Below are 14,780 nucleotides of genomic sequence, written 5' to 3'. Positions count from 1 at the left end.
AAGTACATTCACACACCAGCAACACAAACACACACATCTACAGAGCAGGTTTTAGCAGGTTTTATACTGCAGCTTGCACTGCAGTATAAATGTCCACGATAAAACATCATGAAAAACCAGTGTAGAAACAGGCTGATCCAACATGCGTAAATTTCATCATGACAACTCATAATGTAGCTCAGTGGTGTGTATGGCCCCTGGGTACCTACCAGCAGTCAGGGTACCGTTGGCTAGCAGATGGAGGCTTATGCGACCCTCCAAGGATATGCTTCCCCAGACCATCACTGACCCGCCGCCAAACCGGTCATGCTGGATGATGCTGCAGGCAGCATAACGTTCACCACAGCATCTCCAGACCCTTTCATGTCTGTCACATGTGTTCATTGTGAACCCGCTCTCATCTGTGAAGAAAACGGGGGCGCCCATGGCGAACCTGCCAATCCCACTGGTGTTCTCTGGCAAATGCCAGTCGAGCTGCACGGTGCCGGGCTGTTAGCACAGGTCCCGCTAGAGGACATCCGGCCCTCGTGACACCCTCATGGAGTCTCTTTCTGACAGTTTGGTCAGAAACATGCACACGAGTAGCCCGCTTGAGGTCATTTTGTTGGGCTCTGGCAGCGCTCCACCTGTTCTTCCTCGCACAAAGGAGCAGATACCGGTCCTGCTGCTGGGTTGATGCCCTTTTACGGCCCTGTCCAGCTCTCCTCGTGTAATGGCCCACTGCCTGATATCTCCTCCTCGCTCTTGAGGCTGTGCTGGGAGGCAAAGCAAACCTTCTTGCGACGGCTCGTATGAATGTGTCACCCTGGAGGAGCTGGCCCACCTGCGCAACCCGACTGGGCTGCAGGAACCACCTCATGCTACCAGTAGTGACAAGGGCACTAGCAAAATGCAAAACTGGAGAAAAATTAGTCAGGAAGGATCAGGAGAGAGAAATGGTCTGTGGCCACCTGCAAAACAATTCCCCTTCTGGGGGGCATCTTGCTGTTGCCTCTCCTGTCCTCCTTTGCACCAAAGCAAATAAAACGGATTCAGAATCGCTTTGTAACGTTTAATTCACTCAGTGCTATAATGTGATAATTAAGTGTTCCCTTAACTCATGCTGCTCATTGAAAGATTGTTCATTATTTATCATATTTTGTATGTTTCATTTTAGTTTACATTTACACTACTCAAAAAAATTAACATTTATGTCCTCTTCATACTTAATCAACAATACTCCATAATCAAGAAAGTGAAAAGAGAAAAGAACCAAGAACCACAGCATCACCATTAACATGCTTTATATTCCCCCTTCCTCATTTCTGTACCTCGCAAATATAATTTATTTGTGCATATTCTCAAACTGTCTCATATTTTCGCTTTGTTTGATTTCTTCCCCCAGTGAGCTCCACAAAAATCACCCTGCGAATGAATATGCACATACTTTGAAGATTGATGCAAACACAGCATTGTTTCAAACTTAATTTCCCTTTTAAGTTCTATAAGTTATTCAGCCAGAACCCAGAATTTCAATGAGGTCAGGAGCTGATGCTCAGTAGATGTTCTGGATAGTTTTAATGACCCCCTGCAGAGTCTTCCGGTCCTGGACTATGCACTTCCGATGCCAGTTTGTGATGTTTCCCGCTAGGATGCTTTTTCCGTTGCTCCTTTATAGAAGTTAACAAGAACTTCTCTGGGCTTCTTAAGTTTCCTTAAGAGACACAGACATTTCTGAGCCTTCTTTAACAGGGAAAACATGTGTGATGTCCATGACAGGTTCCCCTCCTCCACCTCACCTCCTCTGATGAAGACGGGGGCGTCTGTCTTTGTCTCCTTTCTCCAGGAATCAACAATCAGCTCCTTGACTTCACTTGAGTTTCAAATATATAGAGCTGTTATTTGCTTCCATTAACTGTCAAGTTGGATGAGCAGTGGTAGATGTCAAAGCTGTACGGATAAGAGCACCACCTACGGAAACTCAAACCACACCGACAGAGTATCCCAGGAGAAGACATCACACCGTTTGACTGCTCTGACAGCAGTTATTGTTTGGCAAAGAAACTGAAGACAGTTTTAAAACAGTTTCAGAAAGGAGAATTTGGCATCTAAACTTATCAGATCACCTTGTTTTTTTTTATTTACAACAGACATTTTCGTACAAGCCGTAAAATAAGGGCCAAAAATAATTGTCTGCCACTGTTACTGGCCCTTTGTGATTGTTTGATTGTGATTTATTTCCAACCCTGCTGATAATACTCTGAGTAATAAAGCAGGTTAATTAAGAGCAAATCATTCTTTTAGTCATTCCAATAATCTCACCGCAGCATCTAAGATTACACCACCAGCTATTTCTGCAGTTTCTGGAACGAGCAGCACTTGGACTGTAGCTGTAGCAGCACTGTCAGTGTCTGATATATATTGTATGTATCAGCTGTATTTGTCAGGCTTATTGCAAAGTAAACATACAGTAGATTGCATCTCAACCCCAGAGTCGAAGTTAGCTCGAGTCAAATCTGAACCAAAGCCACAGACAAACTGCAGAACATTCTGTGCCAAATCAGTGCTGTACAGTACACATACAAGACTAACCCTTACATTCATACACATCCAGAACAATCCTACCACTTGTTCTGGAAAAAAAAAGTTTAAAGATACGATTCATCCCAAAGTTTTGAAGATATCAGCCGTAGAGATGTCTGCCTTCTCTCAAATACAAGATATAAAAATACATTTGAAAAATCCCAGAAATCATGACTGAGTTGTAAGTTTCAGTTTCATGTAGGAACTACTTTCCTTCTGCAGTAGAATCTATTGGCACTACTTTCTGTCTAGTATGCACATATGAGTGTTTAATCATGGGTCCGGTCATGGGGCTTATATTCATGAAAGAAAGAAAGTAGTTCAGTAATTTCATGTAGGAATTACTTTCTTTCTGCAGTAGAATCCACTGGAACTACTTTCTGTCTGATAGAAAGAAAGTTGTTCAGTAATTTCATGTAAGAACTACTTTCTTTCTGCAGTACAATCTACGGGAACTACTTTCTGTCTAATAGAAAGAAAGTACTCAGTAATTTCATGTGGGTACTACTTTCTTTCTGCAGTACAATCTACAGGAACTACTTTCTGTCTAATAGACAGAAATTTCATGTAGGAACTACACTTCTGCAGTAGAATCTATCAGAGCTACTTTAGAATCTACCGGAACTACTTTCTTTCTGTAGTAGAATGTATCAGAACTACTTAATAATCTTTAGAATCTACCTGAACTATTTTCTTTCCACTAGAAAGAAAGTATTTCCTGCATCAAACTGCTCACAACAAGGTCTGTGAATTATTTTGAGCAACCAGGTCAAGAGATCAGGGAAAAAAAACATTGCTGTTGAGTATTATTTGGCACTTTAAGCACTGGCGCCATTTAATCCCATCATACTACAACCGATATCCAACACTCTGCAACTCATAGCAAAAAAATCTAGATTTGATGGATAGCACTACAGGCCAGGGGAAAATATATAGTTTTGATTTGGAAGAAAACTGTCCCATTAAATCAGGAAAATCTCACAGTAATAGCAACAAACTAATTTCTGGCATCATATGAGTCACTCTCCCTGTGAAAAAACACAACATAATCCTTAATAGACAGATTTTAAACTGCTGAATGCTGAAAATGAATGACAAAATACAGAGAAATATAAAAAATCTTGACCATATGTTACTGAGATATAAAAAAAAAAAAAAAGCTGTATAGTTTTGTGCAGGAATGTGTAGAAGTATTCACCAGGGAATGTGCAAAAGTTCAGTGTGTGGTATAAGAATGTTTGAAATGTGCAAAGACCCCGAGGGTCAACAACAAACGGTCCCATTTGTAAAATCACTGATGAAATGCTGCAATATTTTATTGTAACAGTGACCTCGGATTCATGGATGAATAGATATGTGGCCTGCTATTATGTTTGGTATCTTCAAAATAATGAAACTAAATGAAACTCTGCTTGTGGCATTCATACATTTGAAAAATTCAAAACCAGTGTAAACACTGGATGATCCGGTTATTTAAGATAATGCACAGATCTTGTTGTGAGCAGGTTCATATAGGAACTATTTTCTTCTGCGGTAGAATCTATAAGAACTACTTTAGAATTTAATGAAACTACTTCCTCTCAAATAGAAAGAAAGCAGTCCTGACTGCATCAGTGTCATGCTAATAATCACATTAAACCTCACCCTTGAGCATAACTTTGTAATTATACACCAGCTTACCAACAATCTAGAAGAATAATCACAAAATGATCAATATGTCTTCATATTGTGGGGCAACTGGCTGTCAAAAAATATTTTCATTATTTTTTTTCTGTTTCCCTGGAAACACATGAGGTCTGACTAATCTCCTACTCCTCCGTCATTATAACTCCTCTGTGATGAAGCCTAATTTACTACTCCAGCAAGTAGTCTGACCTTTACTAACTATGTAGCAACAGGGATGATTTCTAGTTCCTGATGAGTCAGCAGCCCACCTGAGCTAATGTTAATGCTTTCTAGAGATCATGAGATTTACCAAACTAAATAATGTACAAACACAACACTGCTTTGTTTACTCATTCTTGCTGTAACTATGACATCTGCTGAAAGAAAACATTTTCCATGGACGGATTCAGCTTTAACGTCTGCTAACTTCATATGTGTTTTTAAGCTAGTAGCACCAGAGACTCTCCAGGGGACACAGCTGATGGAGGAGTTGAGTGGAGTTTCTGTATGTGAAACATGTCCCATAACTCCAGAGTGTTGTAAAGTCCAAAATTAAAAATGTATTGACAAAAGATAGGCTTCCACAATTCCCATATTCTATATTTGTTGGCGAAATCTTGAAAACAAAACTGTTTGTTCTGAAGGTTGTTGCATGTAAGAGGGGCAGCACCTGTAGGTGAACTACAAAAATGTTGTGTAACGGGTAAAAAATGTTTATATAAATTCATGGGTAAAAAATAAAGTAGTTGCAGGTGGGTGAGAACCATAATATAACACATACAATACAATAATATGCTTTACTTTTCCCTGGCAAAATCAAAAATGAAAATGAGTGTGCAGTATTTTTAACATTTATATCTACTAATACAGTAATATGAAGCCTAATCAGCTGGCAGGATTTTACTGTGAAAGTCTACAACACAACCTTTGACCCCACATCCAGCTAAACAATTGAGCTAAACAGTGGAGGACACCAAATTGTGGATGATACATCATCAAAGGAAGTCAGTTGTTTGGGAGGATTTTGGTGTGCTCAAAGACTGTGCGAACAATGTTTTCAGTGACTTTGATGCTTGTAAAAAGTTTGAAAAAGTTCTAGGTTTTGATAGCAGCAAGCTAGGCTTGTTGTCACTATGGAAACACATGGCCATCTGCAGCATACGAGCTGCAACACTTGAAAACACAAGTGTGTAACAAGTGAATGACTGTGTGTGTGTTTAATCACAGGTGCGGGTCAGGCCGCGGGTCTTATGTAACGGGTCGGTTCTGGATCTCTGCGTTGCGGGTGGGGGCAGGTTTGCAAAACTGGACTCGTGGAGGACTCTGATCAAGGGGGTGGTCTGCAGCAATTTAACAGCACAATAAAATTATATTCATCAGATAAAGTTAATTTAATTATTCTATGAATGTATTTAAACTGCTGCAAGAAGGAAGGTTATGGTCAATATAGGCTCACTGTAGTTTGTGATTTATTTTATGAATAAAAATGGTTCAAAAACATCTTCCTTGTAAGCAGAGTAATTAAAACATTTTCTGAATGTCTAGGTAACCAACCTGATCGCTTGGTTGGAACTACCTGTTGTATAATAATTGTTTATTCTAGAAAATGTCAGATGTCTTGAATGTGTATATTAACCATGTTGCAAGACAGAGTTGATGAGTTTGACCTCATCATCCAGGGAAATATATCCATAAGTACGAGTCCATGTCCTAGTACCGAGGCATTTGAAGTGTAAGAAGATGAAAAGACAGAGATGAGTGCTAATAATCTGTTGTGCTGTCTGAGTAGACACAGGCATAATCCTCTTTAGTTGTTTCTGATTCACTTGTCAGCTCTCTGAACAAACAGTCTTTCCAGGCGGTCTCCACTAAACCACAGACAGTTTGCACACTGAAGCTTCACAACTTAATGCTTGATTCTTTCACTGGGTGGTCAGCTAATATGCACAGTGGTGGCGTGTGTGCGATTATTCTGCAGCACTTTGTTCTTACTTTTGCACAAATCAAGAAGGATGCCACTCGCAATACCACACAGGGGGAGCGGTATGATGCCACACCACAAAAAAAAACTGTCCTTAGAACAGTTCATGGCTGACTCGGGGCTCATGATGTCCTTAATGAGCTGGACCTTCTGTCTGAGTGCCTCGAGAGGAGCACAGCCTCTGTAGTTTCCACAGATACAGTCCAATTACAGCCGTCATTTCATCAGGGGGCTTCAGAAAAAATAAAAAAAAATAGCAATAAAGAGCCGAAGTGGCTGCATGTGTGCGCAAAATCAACACAATTTCTATGATAGACAACAGCCTCAGTCAACAGTAATTTGGAAACATCTTTATTAAAATGTTGCACCGTTTCATACAGAGACCTCAGGACTAAACGGCAAGTCTCAGTGTGAACACATCACACTTAAAGCTTTTATGATTTCTGGAGCCCAACAAATGACTGGTACTCTACACTCTTACAAATAAAGGTACTTACTAGAACCAGTTTGTCTTCATTGCAGAACCATTTTTGCTACCTGGTAGATCCTTATATACAGGCTCCAACTGGAACCCTTTCAGAGAGATCCAATTAGAACCCATTATAAAGAGTTATACCTTGAACCATCTGTGAAAGGTTTCACCCAGACCCTCCTGTGAGCGGTTCTACAAAGACCCCTTTCATAGTGTAATGGTTGCACCCACAACTCTCTCTGCAGGTTCTATCTACAACCTTTCCACCTTCTAAGGGTGCTTAGAGGAGCCCATGCAGGGGGTTCTATGAGGAACATTTTCAATATTCCAAGGGTGTATTCTGGAACCTATCCACGGATTCTACTGAGAATCTTTTTTTTTTTTTTTTTTTTTACATTCCAAGGATTTTATCTTGAACCCACCAAGGGGGTTCTACCCAATATCTTTTTTGATCCAAGGGTTTTATCTAGAACCCACCAAAGGGGTTCTACCAAGAGCCTTTTTATCTATGGGTTTTATGTCGAAGACTCTCAGGTGATTCTACAGAGATTTTTTTAATATTTGAAGGGTTTTATTTAGAAAAACACCCAGGAGGTTCCACTGAGATCCCTTTTTATAATTCAAGAGTTCTATCTAGAACCTACCACAGGGGTTCTACCAAGAAACTTTTTGTTCCAAGGGTTTTCTCTAGAACACACTCAAGGGGTTCTACTGAGAACCTTTTTATATTCCAAGTTTTTATCTGGAACCCACAGAGGATTTTCTACCCAGAGCTATTTTCTATCATGGTGCAAAGAACCCTTGAAGAGTTCTTCAAGGATTGTTGAAATCCTCTTCCTTCTTTTTCTTCTTCCTCTTTCTTCCAAAAATGGTTCTTTCGATGAAAAGGGTTCTCAATGGATCCCTTAGTCTTACAAAGAACCATTGCCAAGCCCTTTCTTCAGGTTCTTCAGAGGCAAATAGTTCTGGACAGAACCTCAGCCCTTCAGGAAGTATATTGTATGGAGTGAAAAGTGCCAGACAGCAAGCTGTTGAACAGATTCCAGATGTACCAAAGAAGAACATTCTTTGCTAGACACAGTGAATATTGTACTCATGTTTAACAGGTGAACACAGGCATGACTCCAAACAAAGCATAATGATGCTTCTTAACTGCTATATGTGTCTGTCTGCTAACAAGTTCACCATTTCAATTTAACATGTGATGATATGTCAGTGATGTGTTCCAGAGCTGTAGATTTCAGACTCGCACCACTTTTACACCTGGTATTAAAATGGGATCTGCGTCCAGATATGTTAAAAGGATAATAAACAATCTCATCTTGTCTTTGTGTTTACACCTGGTACTGGTATTTTTAATGTGCCCTTTTTGTACCTATTGACATCTGTTCTCTTCAGAGCAAAACCTGGGCGTGACTAGTTTGAGGTGGCAGCAAATCACCCCCAGACTCTGTTATAAAAAACATGTTTTATGAGTTTTTGAGTTAGGGGAAACAATGCGAGCCAGTCTACATCCAGATGTGGTCTGACACATCCAATCACATTCCGATCACATACATACAGCTTGCATTAACATTCATTTTCCTGATCTGGATAACATGTCCAAATACAGATTATAGTTTAATATCAGGTTTAATTTGGTCTCGGACTTGAGATACACAAATTAGGACTTGCAACTCGACTTGTCTGCTGTGAGGCTAGACTAACCATAGCAGTTAGGTTTACAGAGTACGGTCTAGACCGAGCTTGCCTGCTGGCACAAGCATACAACTTAAAAGCCATTCCTATTAAGATTAATTAGTTCATGCAGATAAATGAGTAGCGCAATACTCCCCCCTCTTCATATCCTCATATCTTCATATCTTAGCTTATTACTGTGAGCGTAGCTAATAATTGAAGATGACTTGGCTGAACATTTTAACCTACATCTGCATTTTGGCAGCTGGATAGAAAGAGGACATTGTCAGAGAGATAAAAGGAAGTCAATTAAACAGATGATGGTGGAGTCATGGTTCCAACATTTTCAATTTCAACTTTTTAACTTATCTGACAACTGATAAGTCTGATTTATTAGTGCAATAAACCTGACATTTGGATAAGTATTGTGTTCTTTTGAACATTTGGATCCTTTTCTGTTTTAGACAAATTTTGTTGTTACCTTCTTTCACTTCTTTTCATGGAGAATATGACCTCTGTCTTCCATTATCCATTTGTAAATATCCTCTTTAGTGAGTGTTTCTTTTTTATTTTTTAGGCTTTTATGCCTTTATTACACAGGACAGATGAACTGAAGACAAAAGGGAGACAAAGTCAAGGGATGATATGCAGCGAAGGGCCACAGCCTCAACACATGAGATGAACGCTCTACAAACAGATACCTGGCCACCTTTAGTGAGCACTTCTGGCTTAATCTAAGTTGACTGTAGCTGAGAAAGCTTCTCACTGAGTTATGGCAACTTGTAGTGAGTCAGCTGTCTACAGTGCTGACATGCCTAATTGGGATCTGTCCTTTGTAAAGAACTGCAGCGGATTTCTGCAGGGGGGCAATTTGATTTTGCTGAGACCAAAAGTGACTAACACACTGAGCTCCATTCACTTTCAGTGTTGCTAGCCAACATACAGTTAGCAACAGATAATAAGACTACATATGGTTCATCAAAAAAACCAAATGATTGTTCCGACTAGTCTGTCTTATGGCTGAATTCCATTCCAAATGCCATTCTACACAATGCTTGTGATTCCCTTCAAATCCGCTACACTTCAAATACTCGCCAAGTCTATTTTTGACGGACGGCACATCAATCAGCACAGAGCAAATCAACCAGGCAGGAAGTCAAAGGCAGTAAAAGTAGAGAGAATCAGGTCAATTTTCAAAATAAAAGACCCCGTGCAGACTTGTGATAATAAAGACAGACGTGGTATGTGGTATACGTATCCATGGTAAAAGCTCAAAGAGCAAGGAAAGAGGACCAAAACAGCAACAGCCGCTGAAACACTTCTGAGACGCTGCAGATGTGGACGTACAAGTGGACTCAACAAGTTATGCTCCCTTTGCCACCCTCCCTTTTACTAGTTGCCACTAGTTCAAAATATCCAGTAGCAGCAAGGAACCTCTGGAACTCAGGTCAGCTGCACTTTCGTATCACTTCAAGCAAATGCAAGCACAACGCTTAGAAACACATTTACCAGCTGATGTTGAGAGGCATCTGTGGTGAGGTTGTTTCTCATACCTCTGCTCTGATCAATGGTGCAGGTACAGAATGGAATTTTCTCAAGTGTCCGAGGTGAAACGGTCTCTGGCTTGTCTTTATCACAAGTGAGTCAATACGCACCTTTTAGGTCAGGCCCTCAGTGATGTGGACACCAAGGTGCTGTACTTGAAGCTGTCCACGCTGCCCAGTGACAACCTGTTGATATGAAGAGGGGCATAGTTCCTTCTCGCTTCTTCCACTATCCTCTCCTCCTATCCACCCCTTAGTCTTCCTGACATTCTGGAGTAGGTCAGGAGTGGGTCAGGTAGCTGTGTCAGTGTGTGACGCTGGAGTAAAAAAGTGGCTACACAGTCATATGAACAGGGAGTACAGCAGTTTGTGATGTCCTCTCCATCATGCCTGCATTATCTTACGTCCTGCATAGCTGCCGGGAATTTTAGCCTGCATGTTTCTTTTATGAAACCCATGAAGACAAACCACTTTATTTTCATCTGACAGAAAGTAACTTAAGCTGAAGTTAAGTGTGGAAGGTCATCAAACCACAGTCTCTGCCACACAGGCTCCCTGACCACGATCCCACACCAGCTGCTCGACTGTTTCTTCATAAAACTGCAAGATTCTGACTGCTTCAGAGTGGTTATAACCAAAGTATGACAACAATCAGTAATTGTTGATTCTCACTGATGTTCACAGTAAAGGAAGAGCAGTCCAAGAGAACATGACAGAGTAACAACACTAGCAGAGGGTTGAAGAGATGAAGAATATACAGCTAACGGCAAACGCAAATGAAAAGCGGTTGCAGGGATAGAGACAGATGGAAGTAAAGGGGAAGAAGAAAGCAGTATCATCTACAGCATAGACACGAGATCAAAAGATGGAGACAGAGAAACAGCAGAGACGGCACTGCTATTTTCCACTTGTCAGTGAACTACGCACTGTTTGAACGCAATTTAAAGGGCCTGCTATATGAAAGTTGTGTCCCACAAAATGATAACTTTTGGACATTTGGAGAACTGAGCTGTGAACTGAGTGTTCTCTATCTCGAGGCGAATGCAGACGAGCATCAGCAGAACCACGACGGAGCAAAAGATCAGGAAAACCCTACTTAAGCCGTCGACATGGAAAATAATGAGGCACAAAAAACTGGGTCAAGAACAGAAAATAATCTTTACAGCTTATCCTGACTAGAACAATCCAAGACAGGGGTGTAGTGGAGGTCAAAGCCTTACCAACTCAACTCAGTGCACCACCTCAACATCTGCATGTTATCTGAGCTGTAGTGGGCTAATAAAGATGGAGATACGCTTGCTTTGTAACCAAACGTCTGCAGTTATATAGCGTTAATTTCTGAGGATGCCCAGAACTGTTACTCCAAATGGATGGACACTATGTGAGGCAGCAAGTATACCTCTAGTCTAAGAGTAAGATTTAGGCCCAGGAACGCTGTTGGTCATAAATATGTGCCTATAAACACCATATAATAATTTCCATGGTAACAGCAGAGCAGATGCTGAGAAATTAACTACATTTTGTTTTAATCCTTTAATACATTTTGTATTTAATAATTTAATTTCTGTCTTTATTGCTGAAACACATACCAATGACGGAACGACGCTCATGGACATTGAGGTTTGGATTAAAGAGCAGTGGATCTTGACACACTCAACAATGCACACAGCATCTTTCGACAACCCAGCCAGATCAGTCAGATGCACTGCCGTGGACCACCCCGGAAGGAGAGGAGGAGAGCAGGGCTAAGAGGCATGCTAACCCAGCTTGTGCGCTGGGGTGCTCCAGGCACATGTCTGGTCAGGAAAATTTCCCAGATCAAGTTATTGCCCTTGACAGGGAGGCCGAATTCCAGGCCGTGAGGACAAAACACACAAGACTCCAGCAGGACTCTGACTGCATTTGAGCACTGAGCATCAGTGATATAAACACAAAGTTGACAGTCATTGTTTCCCAGATGTCGAACTGCTGTTGTCGCACATAAAACCACACCCATAACTGCCAGTAGTTCCTCCTAAGATGCTGACTGGCTGCCCGGCTTTTGGTGCCGACACAAATGGATAACTCAAAGCCTGGAAAGATGGATTCTCTCATGATCTTAGTCCAGCTGCCTTGCAAGGTACCAGTGGGCCATGGTTAATGTTGAGCCCTGGAGCATTTCATCACCACTTTCAGTTCATTTGGGCAAATGTGAGATTTTTTTTAAACCCTTATTTCTCCAGGAAAAAAAAATTCTGAGAAGAAACCTCTCCTGACGCCCTGATTCATTCACAACTGGAATCTGCCCAGTACAACCACAGTCTGATCTGCTGGCCACTGAGCAGCTCCACTGGAGTCGTTGTGGTTAAAGGCTTTGCTCCAGGGCACCTCAGTGGCAGTAATTAGGGAGGTACAAGTGCTGCCTTCCACTTTCCTCACCCAGATTAATGTTGCCAGTCAGGGGAATTGAACCAGCGACCTTCTGCTGATAAGCTTCTCTAACCTTTATGCCACCACTGCGCCACTTGGATGGGTGGCGAAAAAGCAGGCTAGAAAGGCTGGAAAACTGAGACTATATTCTACAAAATCACTTTATTAGAAACTTTGCATACATCTATGTAACAAAACGTACACTATACTATACAAAAACATTGATTATAACTGGCACTTATGTCGGCATTGCAGTAGGTGCTTCACCATCTGCTCCCTGGCAGAGATCTGCACTCTGCTGAGTGACCTCTTCTGGTGCACCCATTCACCTCAGTTGCCCCTGTATCTCATGTAATTTTGCATTAGGTGAAGTTTCTTGCAGCGCGAGTGCGTATTACCATAATAGTAGATATTGTAGGTTTTAATAAAATGGTTGGCTGCCAGATAATTAAGTGAGCAGGATTGTTAGAGCAGATACGTTGGGGGTATTAATGAAGGTGCGACGTGCAGACAGAGACAGAGAGAGTCGGCCCTCTCAGATAGCCTGTCAAGACTACAAGATGATTACAAGCTCAGTTTCAAATTGAACCCTTTGAACTGTCAATTGCAGCTGAACAGAGTTTCCCCACTGCCCTCTCCTTGCCTTTCACATGGACACACACCAACTTTCAATTTGAGACTTCTTGGCTGGCTGGCTGAAAATGGCTGATTCTATATTTGATGCAGGCGAGGGTAAAATTTGTCTGCACAGCGCGCGCACACACACACACACACACACACACACACAGATCTCCCAACGCAAACATCAATCATCACAGACAAACACCAACAGACTTTATTGCAATATTCAGTTTGGAGAACTTAAAGATTTAAAGAACATTTCAGAGGGAGGCCGTGTTGACATGCCGAAGTTTTTTGTTTGTTTGTTTTGTGCTGTGATTGATTATTGATAAGTTAGTCATGGTCTTTGAGACAAGCTTGAGAGAAGGACTTACTGAATAAATGGAAAGTTAAATGAATGTTGGGTTGTCTCTTCCTGCAGTAATGGAGTACTGAATTTACTAAGCTGATCTAGTAAGCAGTGAGGCTACACCATCAGGAATGCAACCCCCACTACACTGAAAAAAAAAAAAAAAAGAAAGTTGAGATGACTCAAAATTTCAAGGCAATGCACTGTAATAGGTTTGAGTTTTGAGCCCAACTCAGACTCTGAAGTTGTGATACTTTAAAAAGTTTGGCTGACCTATAATCTTTAGTAGAAATGTTTTACTTTTCTTCTTTCGATTAACTTGAATCTTTGAGTTTTAGAAACTAAAATAAAAAATGAAAAAAAAAAATGGTCACAGTCAGGTCAGGCTAGTGCCTGAAAATATAAAAGTTTTAACATTTACTTTCACTTCAGTAAATTTATTCCTTTTATTAAAACAGTCTTTTGAGTTTCTAAAATTCAAAGCTTGAAGTTTAACTAAAGAAAGAAATTATCTCAACAAAAGATTAGTAGTTGGTAAAACTGTTTAAAAGCTTTAGAATTTGAGTTGGGCTGGTGGACATGGTGGACTCCATAGAAGAGGACCTGTTATCGTTCTAGGACAGGGATCACAAATGTTCAGCACCATTTTTAGCCAAAAAGAAATTAATAATATCTGGAGCCGCAGTTATTACCTTTTTTCTATTTTTCTTGGAGAAATGTCAAAGTGTCCTTGGACAAGACACTCTAGCCCGGTTCCCAGCCAGTGGGGATGCACAAAAAAGTGCATTCCCAAATTGCCGGTCCCAAACACGGATAAATGGGGAGGGACGGAAGTGAATCCGGCATTAAAAAGCCTATACCAAATCAAATATGCGGATCCATACTGGGTTGGGTGGGGCCCAGTCTTCCAGCAAGCACATGATCCACTCTGGTGCTACATGATGGGAGCAGAAGAAAGACAAAGAAGATCCATAGCTAGCCAATGGAGACTCGAGAGTAGCCACAGGCAAAAATTCAGAGTAGACAAATCCTGAATTCTGTCCTGTTTTACCCGAAAATGAATGATATGATTAGATAATATCAACAATCCTTCTGACATGACAGGCCCACTCTCTGTCCTAAATTTCACCCATTCTCATCTGGTCACCCTAGTTCATTGCACAAAGATGCTTTTTGTGAGGAAAACTATATGTTTGTGTGTGTGGACAGGAACTTTCAGTGTACCTGTTAGTGCTTTTCTATTAAAAGAGCCAAACAGGAAAATTGAGTCTTCAGATCTTATGCAAATATCAGTTATTTTAATAGCATTGTATTTCATCCCTGAAAGAATACAGGCAAATTACACCATGTGGAGACATTAAAAAAACTGAAATAAATACAAGTAAAGTTCAATTAGTCATTAAAAAAAGCCAAGAAAGCAAGAGGGGGTAAAATATTGGCACTGATTTCAACCTTCAAATCTGCTCCTCTGGAAAAGAAAAACAGTAGGGGGTGTGAAGA

The sequence above is a fragment of the Lutjanus erythropterus genome, chromosome 11 (assembly GCF_056507025.1).
Source record: "Lutjanus erythropterus isolate fLutEry1 chromosome 11, fLutEry1.hap2, whole genome shotgun sequence".
NCBI classification, from domain to species: Eukaryota; Metazoa; Chordata; class Actinopteri; order Lutjaniformes; family Lutjanidae; genus Lutjanus; species Lutjanus erythropterus.
The sequence above is the reverse complement of the archived record's forward strand: the minus strand, read 5'-3'. Positions refer to the sequence as shown.